The 20,941-nt window shown below is 38.8% G+C and overlaps 1 protein-coding gene and 1 long non-coding RNA gene across 5 annotated transcripts in view; one reads left to right on the forward strand and one right to left on the reverse strand.

Annotated features, from left to right (window-relative positions):
* Positions 1-1,049: 1,049 nt before the first annotated feature.
* LOC140516812 (uncharacterized) lies at positions 1,050-9,043 on the reverse strand. Of its 2 annotated transcripts, XR_011971425.1 has the most exons (3): positions 8,923-9,043; positions 7,516-7,690; positions 1,050-1,640 (listed from the first exon to the last, which is right to left on the reverse strand). It is a non-coding gene; the product is annotated as an uncharacterized lncRNA (long non-coding RNA). The 2 variants fall into 2 exon arrangements; XR_011971424.1 differs by lacking the exon at positions 8,923-9,043 and having other exon boundaries at positions 7,516-8,381.
* A 7,810-nt stretch (positions 9,044-16,853) lies between these two features.
* Positions 16,854-20,941, forward strand: part of LOC140516813 (uncharacterized) — a 93,878-nt gene continuing 89,790 nt past the window's right edge. For 2 of the 3 annotated variants that reach the window (XM_072627713.1, XM_072627716.1), the window contains exon 1: positions 16,854-17,302. The gene's annotated coding sequence lies outside the window, so the exon portion shown is untranslated. The remainder of the gene's footprint in view (positions 17,303-20,941) is intronic. The other variant, XM_072627714.1, reaches the window with a different exon arrangement.

The following is a 20,941-nucleotide window of genomic DNA, read 5'->3' on the forward strand; positions in this document are numbered from 1 at the left end:
CTCCAAGATCATCACCCATGATTGTGCCCCAGATCCAAGCAGGGCACAGCAAGAGAATACTGCCTCAGTGCCATCAAAGAGAACCCTTCAATCCCCCTCTGAACGGTCACTTGATCCCCCCACCACTGTTTGTGGGCTGAGAGCTCTGGAAGCAGCCACTGCTGCTGCTGCCTGGGATTGGGGCCAGACTTAGTTCTTTCTCACGCAGGTCAGACAGACGTTCCCTACTGATCTTTTATGGTGTCTTTGGCATTTGCGGGTTGAGAAGTCTGCAAACTACCACAGCTGCCAGTGATTCAGTCCCCTGAGGTCTCCTTGGGCCAATCCTCTTGTTTAACTGTGCTCTTCTGTCAGACTGGTGCAACAGATCTTTCTTGTCAACCTTCCAGGTTTTCTTGGGCTGGAAATTTGTTTCACTCTGTCATTTTGTAGGTGCTGTTGTTCTAGAATTTATTTAGAGTCATTTTTTACAAGTATTTGGAGGGCTTGGGGGAGAGCTCAAGCAAGTCCCTATTTTGCTCCACCATCTTGGCTCCAACCCTCCACTATTAAAGACTTTCAAAGCACTTTTCACCAACAACCCCGTGGGTTGTTAATACAAGAATCATCATACTGTTTTCGCATATGAAGGAGCTAGGGGACAGAGTGATATGCCCATGGTCACACCACATTTAGAATATAGTTTGTCAACTAAAAGTTCAGTGGTCTTCCACTACATTAATATTTCTTCCATACATTTAGGCTCTAAACATTCTCTTATTCACAAAGGATCATCTGTGTAGTCAGGGGGCCAAAGTCTTTATTTGAATTAATGGATGCTGCATAGTTCTTCTGGAACCAGCATCATGACAGCCATTGTTCTCTATTTATGTGCAAAGATATTTAAAAGAATTCCATTAAGCCTTCCTTGGCTTTTGTTCTCTTGTTTTAGGTGGAGGAACACTGTGGTCAATATATTGAAACAGCTCATATTGTTGAGGTTTAGGGATGTTGGGACCCTAAAATAGCGACACCTGGATCCTGCCCAAATGAATTTGACCCAAGACTTCTTTTAGCCAAAGAAAAAATACAAAATTTATTAAAAATCTGCCACATTGGTCAGACTGTTAAGAAATCTCAGCATTGGTTAGACTCTTAAGGAGTCTGAGCCCTCACCTTTGTCTGTTAAGCAATATTATTGACAGAACACTGGGTCTGGAGTCAGGAAGACCTGAGTTCAAATCCAGCCTTAGATTTTGCTCATTAGCTATGCAGCCCTTTCTGCCAAAGTTACCTCAATTGTAAAATGTGAATAATAATAGTACTTAGTCTCCAAGGCTGTTTTGAGAATCAAGTGAGATATCTGTAAAGCACTTATAGTGGTCCTTGGCACATAATAGGTTCTTAAGAAATGGAAGACAGAAATGAATAAGTTTAGGGTTAGGCTAAAATCTGTTTTATTAAGAAGAAAAAGGGGTAGGGTCACTTCTTTTCCACTCTTTTCTCCAGGATATACCATAGTGCCTGACACATAGTTGGCACTTAATAAATGTTCTTCGATTGATGAGTCTCTCAAGTTTTTTAGCATGGCTTTTCTTGTTCCCTTCAAACAATCTAGAAACGCATTTATTTGAAATCCTTGGCATGCTACATTTCGAGTTCTGTAGGGGATAGAAATATATATGAAATATGTTTTTTACCCTTAAGGAGCTTTTGAGATAATTCCAAACAAAAACTGACACGGAAATAAACTGCCAAATGGGAACTAGAAGTTCTAATAAGACTGTGCTTTTCTCTAAAACTTGGTGTGCATACTACCTGAATGGCTTTTTTCAGGAATAGATAATACTGTGCATGATGAAAGGATGGGAACAAATATTAGATCAACTTTATACATAATTGGAAGGAGGTCACAGAAAGGATTCTACTCTTTTCCTTGTCTGTGTCCTTTAATACTTTTATCTTCTATCCTGAATGTTCTGGACATTTGGGTGAGAATAAGTATGAGATGGAATGCAGTGAATAATGTGCTGTTTCTGAAATTAAGGACCTGGATTTGAATCTGGCTGTTATTTACTACCTGTATGATTTTGGGTAAATCCCATGCCACCTTTGGACCTCAGTTTCTTTATCAATCAAATGAGAGATTGAGTTAGTTTTTATCTCGAATCCCTCTCAGCTCTAAATTTGATGATGCCATCTTCCTCCAAATGTCTGTTCCTTCCATTCCTCTTTCATACCAATTAGATATATTTTCAGAGCTCAAGTAATAAAACAGATGTTTGACAATTAAAACTAAATGTCTATTAGATAGGTATAAGACACATGAAGAAAATGTGTTGAAGGAACATATTAAGGGCTGAAAATCAATTCTTCCATATTGACTCAAATAAGCTTTTCAGTGTTATTCTCTTTTTTACTGTCAAAACATAAATCTTGAGACATTTCAAGAATTCCTTCCCTCCCTCATTTTTAACTATTTCTCTGTGAAGATATTCCCCTGAAGCTATAAAATAGTTAATGATCACAGGTCAGGCTAATGTATTATATTACTAATAACCACATAACAATTATTATGAATGTCAACTCATCTTTTTTATAATTCACATAAGCATAGTCACTTAAAAAAAAAATAGAGCAGGGGGAATTTTAATGGATTTTTAGTTGGTTCAAGCAAATCCTCCCAGCGCGCTTTGGGTTTCTACATTAATTTTAGCCTACGTAACCAAGAAACAAACAACGAGGATTGGGTTCAGCTAAAAATGGGAACAAAAGGAAGAAAATGATATTGTCATAAAGATGACAATAAGCTACTGATAATTAGTGGCAAAGGCTTATTAACCTTCCCCGAGGTTCATAAAAAAAATCTTACCACGGGTGAGTGATGCAATGTTAAGTGCAATACAACTCTTCAGAAGGAGGTATTTTAAAAGAGAGGGAAATGGTGAAAGTCAGTTGAAGACAGCAAGCTGAAACAAAATCATTTGGGGCAATGAGCTACAATAATCCTGAGAGACAATGTTAATCATTCATTTTCCCCCTTAATGAATTAGTATTCTCCAACAAAAGCAACTGATTTTCTGCTAAAGTGGAGTAGCATCATATGAGCTAAATTTCAAGATAAATTTCAAGAAGAATGTACTGCCTCCTGAAGCAGCCTAATTCACATTTAGAAAGTTCCTAAGATTAGTTAATTTCCCCTTTATATCAAGATTAAATTTGCCTTTCTGCGTCTAAATTGGGAGTTAGTTCAGATTTCTGGAGCCATGTAAAACTTGTGTGAGAAGTCTTTCACATGACTGTACTTGAAGATAACTATCATGTCCCTGCCATCATATTTTCTCCAGGTGAAACAATTCTACTTCCTTTCATCTTTGGTTTGGGGTTTCATCACCTTCCTATTTGCTTTTCACTGAATTTATAACAGTAAGGCAATATGCTTACTAAAACGTATATGTATTTTTTCATAAGTGACAACTATATGAAATATTACTTTAAATTACTAAGAACAAAAAATACAAATTAAAAGCTCACAATCAGGCAATTGGCAAAAATGACAAAAGACAGAAATAATCAATGACCTAAGGGCAAGAGGCATATTAAGCAATCAAACCATCCTGGAAACCAATTTGGAACTGTGCACAAAAAAAAAAAAAAGCCTAAAATCTTTATACCCTTTTAAATATATTTCAAAGAGGTAAAGGACAGGAAGAATAGTCCAACTATTTGTAGCAGTGCTGATTTTTTGTAGCAAATGACAAATTGAATGAATGGATGAATTATTGAATGAAAAAGTATTGCTTATATTTACTTAGAAGCAAAGCTCTGTGACAAGTGCTGGGAAAGCAAATAGAAAAATTCAGCCAATCCTTGCTCTCATGGACCTCATACTCTAATTGGGGTAGACAACACAAAATAAAAGAATTCAGATGTTTGTATGGACAAAAGAAAGGTCTAAACGTCCTAAGGGTACATTAAAGAAACGAATGGTAAGATCCAGAAGTCTTTAGGATACATCAAATGACAAGGCCTGAGGGTATCTGCAGACTACCGTAGCAGGGCAGCTAGGACTAGGATTTAGTAGGAGGGTAGATGATAAGATTCGATGGTTCAGGCTTGTAAATGTTGATGCCCAGCTCATCCATATGGAATGGCCATCCCTGCTGCTTTTCCTCTCAGTGTTCCTCATGGGATCTGGTCAGAAGGGGACAGGTAAGGGGCAAAGAGAAAGCAAGGGGAAGGATACCCCATCTTGTGGTTTTTCCTGTTCATCTAGCCCAGAAGCAGTATGTATCAATTGGAAAATAGCTAAATAAATTGTTCACATGAATGTGATAGAATATTGTTGTGTGAGAAGAAATGTTAATAGGAATTCACAGAAATATAAAGAAAATTGTATTAACTGATGCAGAATAAGGAACAAAGATATACACACCTATGTATGTATATGTGTATGCATGTACATATGTATTTGACTCACGAGAAAATATTAATACACTCATCTTTCATTGGAGAGGTAGGAGACTGTGGCGATAGCACGCTGTATGTGTTTTTGGATGCAATTGATGAGACAGTTTTTCTTAACTTTTTTATTTTATAAGAGGAGTTTCTAATGGGCAGGGTACAATTGAATATGGTTATAATATAAAACAAAAGGCAAAAATGAACATTTAATAAAAATAACTAGTTTTAACTTCTGGCTTTGCCATTTTCTAACTATATGGCCTTGGGTATGTCCCTTAACATACCTGTTCCTCAGTTTCCTTATCTGTAAAATAGAGGTGGTAATACCTAGACCGTATTTTTCATGAGTTTATTATTAACATCAAAGGAGGTAATTTGTTAACAGATCTTTGTAAAGACTACGTATATATATCGTCACCTATAGTTTGATGCATAACTATAACTTCTTTAATGTACCCTAGACAAAAGCGTGATTCAATGGTGATCTAAGCTGTTTACTCTGAAAATGTACAAACAATTCATATAACATATAACTCAATTCTGGGTCCCCCTTTTTATTTTTGCTCCCTATTCACTATTTATTTTATCCCAAGCTTTTATTCTTTCCATCTCTGCATCTTGCATGAAAGCATGTGAAATATTATATCTTTAATACCAGGATTATCAGAATGCCAAAAGCATAAGGCTTATTCCAAGATTTATTTCTGATTTTGCCACATCAATCCTGTCTTAACTGAATGCATCCCTCTAGTGAAAATATTTTGTTTTCATAGCTAAATTTTCTTTGGGAAAATATCGAATGGTCCACTTAGGTGAAAAATAAACAAATTAGATCTTTTATATCTAGACAAATACCAAGCAAGCACGAGATGAAGGAGTGAAAGTATGACACTATTCTTTAACATATAAAACATCTGAGTATTCTTTTTTTCTTCCTCTTCCTTCTGGCAACGTGTTTCATAAAGAACTCATACTGTCAGCTGCCCAACTTTTGCCTCTGATTTTTAAATTGTGGTTATAAGGAAACTTCTAACATTTCTTCATTGTACATAGTGCCTATTAGTCATATCCCAGAAAGGATGTGCATATCATGTGGGGTTTGAGGTTATCGAGAAACGTTCAATTCCATTCCATTCAATAAACATTTATTAAGCCCCTACTATGTGGAAGGCATAGAGTTAGGTGTTTTAGATACAAGGATGAAAAATAGCATAATCCCCAAGGTTATATTCCTGTGAGAGATCTAAATCAGCCTGTGAAATCTCATTATCAAGGATAAAAGGAATAGATCATTTGGCTGCGTAGAGTATTTGTTAATACTCATTTGACAACAGAGAGAGTAACTTTCTATTATTCATAAATCAATGAACTTTTAGAGTAGAGTGGGAGAATATAATGAAAAAAGTGGAGAGACACTTCTTAGAGGGAAGGAGGAAACAAAAGAAGATTGAAGGAGAGGGCAAATCAGAAAAGAACAATGTATACTGTTTCCACACACCCCTCCACCAGCTTTTTAGCTCCTTTTTTGTGTGTTGACTTTTTTCCATTACAACGTACCATTCAGAATAGGTATTATATTTTTGCTTGTATTTGTATTTCCATTGCATAGTACAGTACCTTCAATGTAGTATGCACTTAATAAATACTTATCTATATATCGTCTATCTGTCTGTCTGTCTATCTATCTATCTATCTATCTATCTATCTATCTATCTATCTATTTATCTTGAAAAGCCAAAGAATCCAGGGAGAGCATCCAAAAGCAGATTAGTTAACTGATTGAATGTGTGGGGTGAGAGAGACAGGGATAACTCCTTAGGTAGAACCTGGGAACCTGAAAGAATAATGACATAGTAGAAATATAGAAGTTTGTAAGAAGTTGATTAAGAAGAGATATCTAAAAAAGATAAAATTAAGGGGTGAGAGAGGAGTATATTGGGAGGAGAAAGGGAGACATGGAATGGGGCAAATGATCTCTCATAAAAGAGGCAAGAATAAGCTTATTCAATGGAGGAGAAAAGGGAGGAGGTGAGAGGGGAAAAGTGAAGCTTATTCTCTTCACATGTGGCTTAAGGAGAGAATAACATGCTCACTCAATTTGGTATGAAAATCTATATTATACTATAGCAAAGTAGGGGAGAAGGGGACAAGTGGGGTGAGGGGGATGATAGAAGGGAGGGCAAATGGGAGAAGAGAGTAATTAGAAGTAAACACTTATGGGGAGGGACAAGGTCAAAAGAGAGAATAAGGGGGGGGGCAGGGTAGGATGGAGGGAAATATAGTTTGTCTTACACAACATGACTGTTATGGAAGTCTTTTGCAAAACGACACATATATAGCCTGTATTGAATTGTTTGCCTTCTCAGTGGGGAATGGGTGGGGAGGGGGGAAGGGAGAGAAGTTGGAATTCAAAGTATTAGGAACGAATGTTGCGAAATGTTTTTTGCGTACAACTGGGAAATAAGAAATACAGGTAATGGGGTACAGAAATATATCTTGCCGTACAAGAAAAGAGAGAAGATGGGGATAAGGGAAGGGAGGGGTGAGATAGAAGGGAAGGCATACCGAGGGAAAGGGTAATCAGAATGCAAGACGTTATGGGATGGCGGAGGGGAGTGATGGGGAGAAAATATGGAACTCAAAATTTTGTGGAAATGAATGTTGAAAACTAAAAATTAATTAATAAACACTTAAAATTAAAGAAAAATAAAATATATATCTTATCTGAAAGTGATTAGTGAGAGAAGTTCCCTGATGGATGATAACATTGTTTAGGACTTTGATCATCTCTCATTGATTTTTTTAATGGCTGACTTACACTATTGTAGGTTGAAATCACCTATTTCTTCTGTGCTTTTAAGAGGGAGTCAGCTATGGAGGTAGACCCTTTTTGTTATTTTTTTTCCTTTCTGGAGGAAAGACTTTCTGGCAACAGAGCTACAAGGAAACCTGGGTTGTTCTGGGCCTGGGAGTCTTTGAAGAAGTGTATGCATGTCACATTCTCCTCCCCTGTGGTCACCTAGAATCTTGAATGGCTTTCTTAGGACAGAGGCACAGAATAGTAATACTCACTGTCTCAAATTAGGTCTAAGGGGAACTCGGCCTCCTGGATAGAGGAGAGACAACTTCTTAGAGAACTCCTGAATCCTAGGCTCTTGAACTTCCTTAGTAGGGGTGTTTGGAGAGGTGAAGGATATTCTCAAGTCTTCATAGGCCATTTGTAAAGAAAAGGATTCTGAAGTCCAGCCTTCCAAAGAGAAAGAAGGAAGACCAGGGCAAGAATCAGTTTCAGTTGTACCTTTTTAGTAACATCGAGAAGAGTAAGTTTTGGGACACTGCCATTCTCTTGAATAGAAGAGAATCCCAGAACCCAGACTTGTACAGGGAGAAGAAGGAGTTCTTAAGCAGCAGGCAATAGCAGCTTCTTGATAAGAATAAGACTATGCATGTGTTTTCTAGAGTTATTAGAGTAACAAAGGAAGACGCCAAGGCATGAGCGAGTAGGAGACAAGGACTTTTCCTTTTGGTAGCAAATATTTGAATATATTGGAACTGGACAAGGACTTTTCCTTTTGGTAGCAAATATTGGAATATATTGGAACCTTTTGAATATATTGGAACTGATGAGAAGCAGATTGTCTGTCTAGCAATGTCATTTGTTCCCCTTCTGTGGGGATACCAAATCACAGGGTGGTACTATGAGTCTAGAGGATTGTAGAAGGCTCCAATGGGAACTTGAGATTCTTTAGAGAGGAAAGGGAATTGCACTTGTTTAGAAGCTATTGTGAATCCTTGTTATGTGTTTTCTGCAGAAAATGTTAAAATAAAAGCTGCTGTTTATCCAATATACACTGTTGACCTGAAAACTTGGTTAGAGAAAAGGCAACAGGCTAAATGCATACATTTTATGATTTAATTAATTAATCAGTTCCCCATAAAGATAACAGTTGCATAGCGCTATGGAGCCAGGATCAGAATTGGCTCCCTTAGTACAGAAATTGACTGTCTTAAGTACATTTTGCCATGAGGAAGGAGTTCTCTTAAACACATTGTAAACAAAGTGGCGTCATTTGGGTTTTATGATTCCAAGCTATGGGCATCTTCTTTCTGTAGCATATCTCTGTGATTTAAGATAAGGAAAAGGTCGCACCACCCAGATAACAGACATCCTGTCCTACACAGGCCTTTGAAGTTGTTATCTTAACAGAGTTTGACAAAAGCTGAAGTCACACCCCAAGGTATTTGTGTTTTTCTCTTAACACTAGGATGCTAGAAGAAGAGTCTGATAAGGACGTCCCATTTGCCCATCAAAAGGCATCCTCTAAACAAAGGAGACTAATAGGTCCAGGCTCTTCTTAATTCAAACTTTGGCCCTTATTAAAGTCTAAAATTTGTATTAAATATTAACAACACTAGATCAGTTACCATCCTCACCTCTGGGCACACACCGTAAGATTAAGCCACAACTTATTTCCATACCTGCACATAGAAAGGCATCGTAGCCTCGGGGAAGGAGCGCCGAATTTAAAAAGAACTGGAGTTTGAATGTTGGCCTGCCGTTTCCTTCTGGAGAAATTCACTTAGGCTGTGTCTGTTTTCCAAGCCTTTAGTTTTAAAGTGAGGGGTTGGTCTGGGGAACTTACGGAGTGTCTCGTATTTTTAAAGTCTTGTAACACCATCTGGAATTGTTACCACAGAAATGAAGCTTTTGCTGGGATCCTGGACATTGGAAGTGATAATGTTTAATATAAAATTTTGGAATAATCTCTTTGTTCTCTCTGAAGCAAACTCAGAGAGTGCCTCTTCCTATGTCAGCAAAAGCCAGCCAAGGCTGACTCTACATTCCTTAAGGAGACCTTTAACCTAAGACACTATCTTGAGTAATGGGACGTTTTCCATATCTTAATATTTGTAGACCTACACTATGTTATGGCATGTTAATGGTAAAGAAAACACAGACATCTTAGGTCGTAATTTCTATTGAACTTTGTTTACCCTTTCCTATGTCAGTTATCTGTTTAGGGCAGGAAGCCTGCCACTCACTAGTGGTGGGATTTCCGAGACATATGTTTACCCAGCTTGGAATCCCAAGGCCTGACCAACATTGCTTTGTTAATTGTCCTGTCTTGCTGAATTTATGATTTGTTCAACTAGGAGAGTTCCTTTCTCACGGCAAAATGTATATAAGCCAGAAGATTTCTGCACTGGGTAGCCAGAACATTTCTGGCTCCATAATGCATTATGTTACCGTTGTCTTTAATAGGGAATTGATTAATTAATTAATTAAATCATAAAATGTATGCATTTAGCCTGCTGCCTTTCTTTAACCAAGTTTTCAGGTCAACAGTTATGGCGCCCAAACGTGGATTGGAACTGTGGAACCGAATGGACATTTCCTCATCTCGCCAACGCCAGGACTCCGGCGCCAGTAGGAACTATTTTTCCTAGAGTCCTGGGCCTTGACGGGGTCGGGGTAAGTCCTTCCATTCCCAGCTTCCAAAGAACTCTCACTTTAAATTCCCTTTAAGGAAAACTCTGGGGATGTTACCGTTTTCTTTAATAGGGAATTGATTAAATTCCCTTTAAGGGAAACTCTGGGGACCGGAGACCAAGTCGCGTTAAATCGCTCTGTATTACTTAGGTCTCCTCTGGCGATCGATCTCAGGAAACTTAGTACAGGTATTGCTAGCACTAGTGTCAATCAACTAAAGATAGCCCTAAATTATGTTGGCCACCACAGGGCTCTTTTGGACCGGTCAAAGTTACTTTATCTTACAACCAGATTAAGAAAGGCCAACAAAACAACTAGCCAGTAGCGAGAATGTTTCATCCTGGGCTTGCTTTCTTGGCTGAGCAAGAACATAAGATAGGTAGCCTCTTCACTGTAAGGCTGGGAGCTGCTTCAGCACCTAGCCGTGTCCTGGCAAAAATCCTTTCTTCCTCAAGGGCTCCAGTCTGTCCTTCCCTTCACTCCCTCCGTCCTATTCCTCACCCCTTTCCTTCCTCCCCCTCCCCTTGAAGGCCTCTGATCTGGGGAAACTGACGGCACCTAGATGCAATCTTTCCCCATCGCCTTCCCCTACCTTAGACCTGAGGAAGGCAGCCTCTGTTCAAGCCTCTGTTGCCTCCCTCCTCCCCATTCCCCTTCCCCACCTTCCTTTAAGGGCTCTGGTCCTGAAGAGGACAGTTACAATCCACCTAAGAACTAGAGGCCTGAAACTATTCCCATGGGGCCTGTTCCTTTAAGACAGACAGAAACTTTGGGACACCAAGGCTCCCCACCCCTCCAACGACCACAGGGGTGCTCTGAGCAAAGGCTGCAGGATTCCCCTTTATTATCAGACCTTGGATTCTTGCAGCATCCTTTCCTCAGAATGATAATAGCCAATTCATGATGGGGATTTCTAGCAAGCTTCTAATTGCCTTCTCTTTCTGGGTTGTTTTTTGTGAGCTACGTTTGTATTTGTCCTGTTGTCAGTTTGTCTGTTGGTGTATGTCCCTGTCCGTATCATGTGTGCTGTGAATGAGTGTGTTATCTTGTAAGATTTAAGTGCAAGCAGCCAGACTTCAAGGGCTGCAGCTAGGGAAATAAACAAACAAAACTTTGAGACTTTTCCTTGTTATTCTGGTCTGGCCAACCTGGAATTACAATGGAAAGTTAGATCATCTTAGGGAAAATGATTTTAGCAGATTTGTATGTTGTGAAATTAAAAAAAATATTTCGGGAACTGATCATTTGAAATAACTCCTAAGACTGTGAGTAGCCCACCTTTCTAGGTAAAGCATTCCGCCCACCCTGTCCCAGCACCTGCATATCGCCTTAGGGGCTCAGTAAATTCTGCTGCTTTGGGGGGGATTGGTAAACGTGGACGAATCAGGCCTGTAGCGAGCATTCTCTAAACTCTGCCTGCGAAAATCACCACTGGGACATCAGTTTCTCTGCTCTTGGTAAGCTTCACTTCTCTGTTCAGTTGCAAAAAGTATTTTATCTCTGTTTGACCCATTTTCTGATTTGTAAAAATAATTATGCTTGTTGTTATGGGATCAAAATGATAAAATGATTGTAAAATGCTTAACATAATGACTAGTATATGTTGCATACAACATTATCTATAATGTAATTGTTACCTTTGAAGTGGTTTTAATTGCTAAAAGTAATAAGATCAATAATTTCTGGAAATGCAAATTATACCATCTGTAGTTATTGTTGTGTTAAAACTATTTCTAGGATTGTATTTCTGAATTTCTCTTAGATTGTGAAAACTGAGTGACCACTGCAATCTAGAAATAGTGTTAGACAAAGCAATTTTTAATTTGAATTTTGTTGAAACTAAAAGATGTTGGGAAAATTGTGTAACACCAGTTATGTTACTTTATCAGTCCTGCTAACTTTGTCTTATAATGTTTTGTAATTGCCATTTAGAAAATCAGGTATTTTCACCCTTGTCTGTTAAAAAAGTTAAAGCTAAACAATTTGGCTATCTTCTGTGAAGTTGTAGGGTTGTTAACTAAGTTATTTGGGATTACTGTTTGAATGCTGAAACCTAAAATTGTTAAGTGATTCCTGTGTATGGAAAGGAGGGAATGGAGTGAAAATTTTATTTAGATTCCCTCTGCCCATTCAGAACAGTCCCACAATGGAGTGAAAACTTTATTTAAATTCCTTCTATTCATTCAGAACAGTCCTCCCATTCCTGTGGGTAAGATCGTCAGTCCTAGTAAAGGAATTTGGTTGGTTAATGCAAATTCTAAACAATGAATATTACTTACACAGAAGTTGTAATAGAGAGAATTTTTAATAATTGGTTTTTACATCAGGACAAGTTTTAAATTTGAGAAGGAAAGATGTTAAATGGAATCCCTTATGTGTGTGTGTCCTAGTAAATCTTTATTGTTTATTGTAACTCCAAGAGAGTGGAAATAACTGTTATCTGACTCTAAGTTGTGATTAGTGAGACTTGCTGTTTAAGGAAAAAGGCATTTGGGACCATAACAATTTTTGGTTTTGAGTTTGAATTTGGGTATAGTTGTCTGCATTAAATCAGTATCTGAGACACATGCCACAATGGAATATTTCTCATCTAACTAAACATCGAGGGAACAATTCTAGACTCAATCTAGGATGGGATTCCCCTAGCTCAGTTTCTCTATTCCTGAGTCTGGCTATGAAACAGATACTGCATGATTGGAGAATTTCACTCCCATCTGAATTCAAACAGAGTAAAGGATGTTTTATCCTGTCATATTTAGTATGTCATATGTCCCTGCTTTTTCCTTCTATAGCAAATTTCTGTGGTCAATAACAAGTAACCAGCAAAACATGTGAGCCTTTTGTGTAATCTTGCTGGGAAATCTAATATTATTTTTATCTGAAATTAGAACATATGCAGAAGTTTATGTAAACTATTTAAAAGCAACAGTGTTTTTCTGTGAGTCAGTCTCATATCTAAGAACACTGCAATAATTAAGAATTCAGTTTGTTATAATTCTTTGGAAATTCATATTACTTAAGAACATTTTTGTAACAACTCAGCTTTAATGAATTACAGTTTTAAAGGTTTATTTTTGCTTAAGAAAAAAACGGAGAAAGAGATATCAAGCATTTTAAAAGTTTCCAACTAGTTTTCTTCGTAAGAGTTTAGTGAACATTAGAGTAAATTTTAAACTGTTTTCAAAGAAGGAAAATACTTTTAGAAGAAATGTTTTGAAAAATCATGTGTGATTCTTAGAAGGCCTACTAAAACTTCAAAATAATATGCTGTTAAATTAAATTGTTTTGATCTGAATATGTAGTTATTCTATGGCCTAAGTTAGAGTTAAGGTTTGTGTTTGAATTTATTATGTAAAAGATTTAATTCCTGAAGTATCTCATTCTTCCAGAGTGAGTATAATTAGGGAAGAATAACAACTTGAGAAACAAAGACAGAATTCCATCAAACTATAAATTTAGTCATTAACCTCTTTGTTTTGTTTAAGCTGGAATGAGATTCCAGTACAGTTATGCTAGTAAAAAGTAATAACTTGTGAGCTATCTTGTCTTATGGTTAAAATGTAAAAGCAAGTGGAAGAATAGGATTGAGAGATTTGGAAAGATAAATTAAGTTCTGATTGAAACTATGAAAAGTAGATAAGATTTGGGAAGAAATATGGGTTTTCTAAACCCCTCTTGCTCCTCTATAGTTGTTCTGGACACTTTTGTGTCAGTTTCAGATGGTTTAAAGAGTGAGGAAGTATTTTATCTGAGGGATACCAGCCAATATTTATTTGCTATATAAGACTGGGACTGCAATTTACTATTGTTTGAAGTTCTGGTTACAGGAATACTTGTCTAAGTTATCATAAAGCCAATTGACATGTGCTGCAGGCTAATGGTGGATGCTTGGAAAGGTTTTGAAGATGACCTTGGACACGGCCTAGGTAGGATCTTCCTAACTTTATTTCCCAAATGTGCTATTTCCTTTCTGAAAAAGGAAATTCCCCACCTGATTACCTCTAAGCCCTGCTTTCAGCACCTGGTAACCTCATGATTACATGTCAGATAATGGCTTATTCCTGGAATCAACCAGAACTAAGGAGATCCTTTCCTTCTGTTAACACTGTCCCTCTTTTTCTTTTATAGCAAATCTTTATCATCAAGAAGTTCTGAAAGTACAGTACTAAGTCTATCAAATAATAAATGGAAATTGGAGCATCTCTGAGTTATTATAATGGGGTGCAGGAATGAATAGCTTACAACTTTAACCTATATTCCTGGCCAAATAAATAATATAATATAGAGATAACATCAAGGAAATGATTAGATCAGGTAATGAGACAAAGATGTAATGTGATAAATGTCTAATTAAATAGAGTAGCAAATTTTGAGGAAAAACAACAGGATCAGCCTGATTCCTCTAAGAATCATAAGCAAATGGATATGATTGACTTCTAAAATTTGTCATGCTTTTGATAATAAGATCTCAAATTTCGATTTTTGCATAAAATTTATATAGGATAGTAGTAAAAGTAAGTGAAATTATTTCTTCTCCGTTAAAATATTTGTCCAATAATTTAAAGGGCAGATGAGTTCATTTTATAGTTTAACCCTCACATTTTAAAAGATTCTTATTCCAGGTACAAGATTTAGGAAAAGACAGAAACAGCAAATAATGTGAACCTAAATTTTCTGAAATTTCAAAAGTGGAGAACAAATTTTAAGTGATTGTACTAATTTATATTGTCTGAAGTATCTGGGAACTTCTAGATCTTAACCAGAAAAGCAGAATTCTCTTTTTGAACTGTCCCAAGAATAAAACCTATTGTCAAAGAAAAGATATCTAGGTATCAGATAACAAAATGAGAAATCTGGGATTCAAAGTTAAATGAAAATTAAGAATGGATTACTGGGATACAAGGAACTTAATGTTAATTAACTTTGAAATAATTGTATTGATTTGTGTGGTTCATATTTAATTTTCTTGTTTATATTGGTGACATGTAAATCTCCCTTCCAAAACTAGTCTATTGTGAGCCATCTAAGTTTTAATCTGTACCTGACCTAATGTAAAAATATAATTTGTGAACTGTAAAAAAAAAAAAAACTTCACTGTGTTGTTTGAACCTAGCCCTGCATGGCTGGGAAACTGAACTATTGCTAAGTGCCTTTAGCCATGTTAACTATGTTGTATTGTTTCATCTCAACTATCAAATCATATGTTTTCTGGGAGACCCTGTCAAGTTTTCTGTATAGACTCTTGGATCCATCTGTCACCTCCATTGCTCCTGCTCCTGAGTGGATCATGCCCTCCGATTTTGAAGAGGCCTGAAGAAGATGCCATCAGACATAGACAGCTTTCCCAAGAGCCTGGACCAGACTTGCATGAAGAGTAAACTCTCACACTACTCGTTATTTAGAGGTTTTTTTTTGCCATATCTTTGTTGATCTACAGGCGAAGCCTTCGGCTTGCCTTCGACCAAAAGGAGGGAATGATAATGTTTAATATAAAATTTTGGAATAATCTCTTTGTTCTCTCTGAAGCAAACTCAGAGAGTGCCTCTTCCTATGTCAGCAAAAGCCAGCCAAGGCTGACTCTACATTCCTTAAGGAGACCTTTAACCTAAGACACTATCTTGAGTAATGGGACGTTTTCCATATCTTAATATTTGTAGACCTACACTATGTTATGGCATGTTAATGGTAAAGAAAACACAGACATCTTAGGTCGTAATTTCTATTGAACTTTGTTTACCCTTTCCTATGTCAGTTATCTGTTTAGGGCAGGAAGCCTGCCACTCACTAGTGGTGGGATTTCCGAGACATATGTTTACCCAGCTTGGAATCCCAAGGCCTGACCAACATTGCTTTGTTAATTGTCCTGTCTTGCTGAATTTATGATTTGTTCAACTAGGAGAGTTCCTTTCTCATGGCAAAATGTATATAAGCCAGAAGATTTCTGCACTGGGTAGCCAGAACATTTCTGGCTCCATAATGCATTATGTTACTGTTTTCTTTAATAGGGAATTGATTAATTAATTAAATCATAAAATGTATGCATTTAGCCATGTTGCCTTTTCTTGGTAAGTTTTCAGGTCAACAGAAGTTGGAAGAATCCTTCGCGTTTATGTATTCTGAATTCCTTCATTTTTCGGATAAAAAAAAAATTGAGGTTGAAAGGTGGGATAGTTTAACTAGTGGGAGAGAAACTTTTCCTTGGCTTCAGTTTTGTTGTTCAGTGATTTCAGCTGGGTCTCAGTCCGTGACCCCGCTGGGCTTTTCTATAGATCGGGGCAGACAGTGGGAGAGAAAGGGCCGGAGAGGGGGGGTAGGGTCAGAGGGCGGAGAGGGGGGTAAAGGTCAGAGGGCGGAGAGAGGGGTAGGGTCAGAGGGCGGAAAGGGGGGGTAGGGTCAGAGGGCGGAGAGAGGGGGTAGGGTCAGAGGCCGGAGAGAGGGGTAGGGTCAGGGGCCGGAGAGAGGGGTAAGGGTCAGAGGGCGGAAAGGGGGGGTAGGGTCAGAGGGCGGAGAGAGGGGGTAGGGTCAGAGGGCGGAAAGGGGGGGTAGGGTCAGGGGGCGGAGAGAGGGGTAGGGTCAGGGGCCGGAGAGAGGGGTAGGGTCAGGGGCCGGAGAGGGGGGTAGGGTCAGAGGGCGGAAAGGGGGGGTAGGGTCAGGGGGCGGAGAGAGGGGTAGGGTCAGAGGGCGGGGAGGGGGGTAGGGTCAGAGGCCGGAGAGGGGGGTAAGGGTCAGGGGGCGGGGAGAAAGGTAATTTATACCATTTGGGACTGGACGCGATTGGGCCCAGGGCCCTCCTATTACACACAGCGGTACAGCCGTGGTCGCGTGAATGTGTCCCCCGGGCACGGGACGCCTTTTCGTTGGCTCATGGGCTTGGGGTTGCCGGGGAACGGCATTAATGAGCGCATTCTCCCCATTGGTTACAATCTGCAGCTGACGTGCCTGCGGGACGGCTTCACTCCCCAGAGGAAGCACGGGATCTGCGGGAGTCACTTCGGGAACACGGGCTAAAAAACAAAACCAAACAGCTTCACGTGCTTCAAAGTTCGTTAGAACTAGACCAGCGGAGCAACGCAGCTCAGGCGCCCGAGGGTGGGCGCGCAGTTAGAACACGTGGGTACTTCTCTCCTACCATTGGTCGTTGTAGGTACTCTGCCTGGAAACCCCCGCCGATTGGGAGATACAGCCGTTTCTCAGACTTGCCAGCCAATCAGAAAAGGGAAGCCTCCCGGGACTCCTGGGAGTTGCAGTTCGCCTGTTTCTCCCCTTACCCAGGTGAAGAGGGACCTTGGCACCCAGGCTCTTGTTCCTCTGCCTCTGTGATCTCTCCGGACTGCTGACCCAGCGCTTGCTTCTCTTCCTTAAGACGAGGTAAGTGAGGAATAAATACTGTTGACCTGAAAACCTGGTTAAAGAAAGGCAGCAGGCTAAATGCATACATTTTATGATTTAATTAATTAATTCATCAATTCCCTACTAAAGAAAACAGTTACATAATGCATTATGGAGCCAGAAATGTTCTGGCTACCCAGTGCAGAAATCTTCTGGCTTATATACATTTTGCCGTGAGAAAGGAACTCTCCTAGTTGAACAAATCATAAATTTAGTAAGACAAGACAATTAACAAAGCAATGTCAGTCAAATCTTGAGATTCCAAGCTGGGTAAACATACGTCCCAGGTGGTAAGGAAATCCCACCACTAGTAAGTGGCAGGCTTCCTGCCCCAAACAGGTAACTGACGCAGGAAAGGGCAAACCATGTTCAATAGAAACCCAGGATGCCTATTTTTTCTTTACCATTAATATCCCATAACATAGTATGTGTCCATTATTCAAGATATGTCATAACATAGTATGTGTCTATAGATAATAAGATACAAAGGAGAGTCCCATTATTCAAGATATGTCATAGGTTAAAGGTCTCCAAGGAATGCAGAGTCGGCCTTGGCTGGCTGTTGCTGACATAGGAAGAGGCATTCTCTGAGTCTGCTTCAGAGAGAACAAAGAGATTATTCCAAAATTTTATATTAAACATTATCAATAGCAACATCAGTTTATTAATTGTTAACTGTGAGGACCTTAACTATTCATTTGTTGAAGCGGTTGGGGATGCAAAAAGGCTTTCGGGGTTCGGGGGTGCGGTCACACGGTGGGTTCCTTCCTTCCAGCACCGAGGTCCAGGTTTCACAGAACCGGAAGGAGTGTGCGGGTTCAGAACCTCCGTGTCACCCTGGGCAGACCCTTTCCCTTCTCGGGACGTCAGGTTTGCAGCTGTCAAAACAAACGGGGTCGTAACAATTAGAGGGGCCTCCGATTTGTGGGGGAGTCTGGAAGGTGTTTGGGACCCTTAACTACCTGACTCAAGGGCGTGTGTGCGCGTGCGCACGTACACTAGATGTGCTGTATATGCACGTGTGTGTCATACATGTGGAGGTGCATCTGCACCTACTGCATTATGTATTTACATGTGTCTTAATGCATGGTTAGGCTATAAACCGTAAAACCTCAGTGAGATCTTTACAGCGCTATATGATGTATAATAGTTAAATATCATGTATAGATTAAAACTGTATTAAGGTGATTGGGATATTGGATATGACGTCACATTAGTATTAAACAATATATATTTACACACACATACACACGCACATTTTGTATATGATGAGGCTTGGCGTGCTGGGACCCCAACAATGCCAAAGCAGAGTGGCCTGGAATGAATGTATACCCTCAAGCTCCTCTTAATCAAGTGGCAAAGGATTTATTGCAATGCTTTGGCAAAAATGGGCAGAGGTCCTTAGGAGAACGAACAACAGACGGAGGATGATGCTGGGTTTATGTACAAAACAGGGGCATGTGAAGAATCTAACGGTCCACGTATTTTCGAAAGTGATTAGTGGGAAACGATAGAGAGTATCCCAGACCTTGAGGGAGCTGTCCAATGCGTAGACCTTGAGGGAGCTGTCCAACGCGTAGACCTTGAGGGAGGCTGTCCAACGCGTAGACCTTGAGGGAGCTGGCAGGGCCATCCAGGGACCAAAGCCCTTGGACCAGGGTCCGCCCTCCCACCCCCCGCTGAGCCTGACATAGGGACACATGCTAGCTAATACCCTGCGTAACAGTCCAAAACAGGAATTTTTAACCTTTTTGTCTCATACACCCCTTTGGCAGTCTGAAACCTGTAGACCTTTTGGGGGGATTAAAAAAAATTCATAACTGAAAGAAATGATAAATTTCACCTATGGGTTGCTTCATGAAAATAAAGACCTGATCTTTTTCCCATCCAACCTCATAAACCCCCTGAAAGTCACTTCTGATTTTTACATTTCAGTTTTTTATCAAGGACATAAAGACCTTTGCATACATAATCTCTGTAGTTCCATCCAGTGCTAACATGTCTCTGGGAGTGCAGTGGGAGGACTCCGCTAATATGAAGTGGAAGACTGTTCTAGATGCACAAAATTAGAAGAACATAAGGAATCTGAAGCATGGTGATGAAACAAAAAGGACAAAAAGTGGAAAAAAACTTGGAGGAAAGTGGTTTAGGAGGATAGAGTGGATTAGAGGAGTGCACTTTCTTTTATGGACCTGGTCCAAATGCAGGAAGACTTCCATTGGGGGGGTTAAGTTCTCTTTCTTATAAAAACACCACATAAAGCAAATATTTCTAAAAGTAAGAAGAAAAGATTGTATATGAAACTGTAAATTTCTCATGTAGAACTTGCTGGTTTTTAAGCAAAAACTTCAAATATATAACTATCACAGCCACCATGTCCAAAAATGTATTTCTTATTAAGTATTTTGAGTTAATTAGGTAGTGGGCACTATGTTTTGTAATAGGTACTTTCGGATTATGGCTATTTGTTGCATTCTTGTTTTTAATTTTTTTTAAACAACTCTCTTTTTGTAAAACTGTTTTTCCTTTTTCTACTTCCTTCTACATTATTTCATTCCTTTCCCAGTTTTCTCTGAATCCATATTTTTTTTTTGTTCTTTCTTACAGAACCAATATATTCATGTACCATAGTTTGGTCCAACCTTACTCTCTAGTACTCTGTAACGTTAAAAAGAACTAAATTAAATACTTTTGTTTACATGAACACTTGCTCCTCATTTTTTAAAATTTCTTTGAAAATAACTCTAGTAGTACTATTGCTTGGTCAAAGGGTATATATAATATAATTAAACACTTTCTCCAAATTCCTGACTTCATTAGTCTCACTTATCCCAATGCAAATTAGCAACCCCACATCCCTAAATGGAAAGTTTAGTGATTTTTTTCTTTTTTTTGCTTTTTGCTTTGCATAGAAGTTTATCACTAGTGACTAACTGACTTTGGGGTATAGTTCCAAATTACTCTCCAGAATGGCCAGACCAATTCTGTAGCTCCATGAACGATGCATTAATGTGATCATTTCCCATCAGGTCAAGAAAACCATAAATTTTAGAAATATGACTCTTCTATTTGTAATACACTACTTTTCTAAAGAATTAGCATTTTCTCTATAGAGATGTTAGGGCATCAAGAATGGTCTCATGAGGTGAGATCACAAGGGAGATTGAGAGTAGAAATTTTTTAGAGGTAGAACTTAGCGTAGTATGTGGACATGTATAATATAAATGTACATACCTATATAAAAGTAACAATTTGCATAATATACTGGATTAAAAACTGCTCTGTGAAGACATTGATGAGTAAGTGCAGATGAGTGGCAGAAGTTGTAAGAAAAACTGTAAATGTCAGATTCTCTACTTTAGAGAGTGATAAACACATTTTGAGAAAATGGGCAAAAAAAAGAGAAATAGATTTGGACTTGGAACATCTTGTTTTGAATCTTGGGTTTGCCACTTAACTCAATGTGTAACCTTGTTGAGTAAGTCACTTAATCTGTTTTGGCCTCAATTTCCTTACCTGTGAAAATGGAGAGCATAATAATTGTAGAGGTTCACAGTAAGGCTTAAGTGAGATTCATGTTCTTTCCAAACATTGTAAAAAACATACATGCATACACAA

This window comes from Notamacropus eugenii, chromosome Y (assembly GCF_028372415.1).
Source record: "Notamacropus eugenii isolate mMacEug1 chromosome Y, mMacEug1.pri_v2, whole genome shotgun sequence".
Lineage (NCBI taxonomy): Eukaryota > Metazoa > Chordata > Mammalia > Diprotodontia > Macropodidae > Notamacropus > Notamacropus eugenii.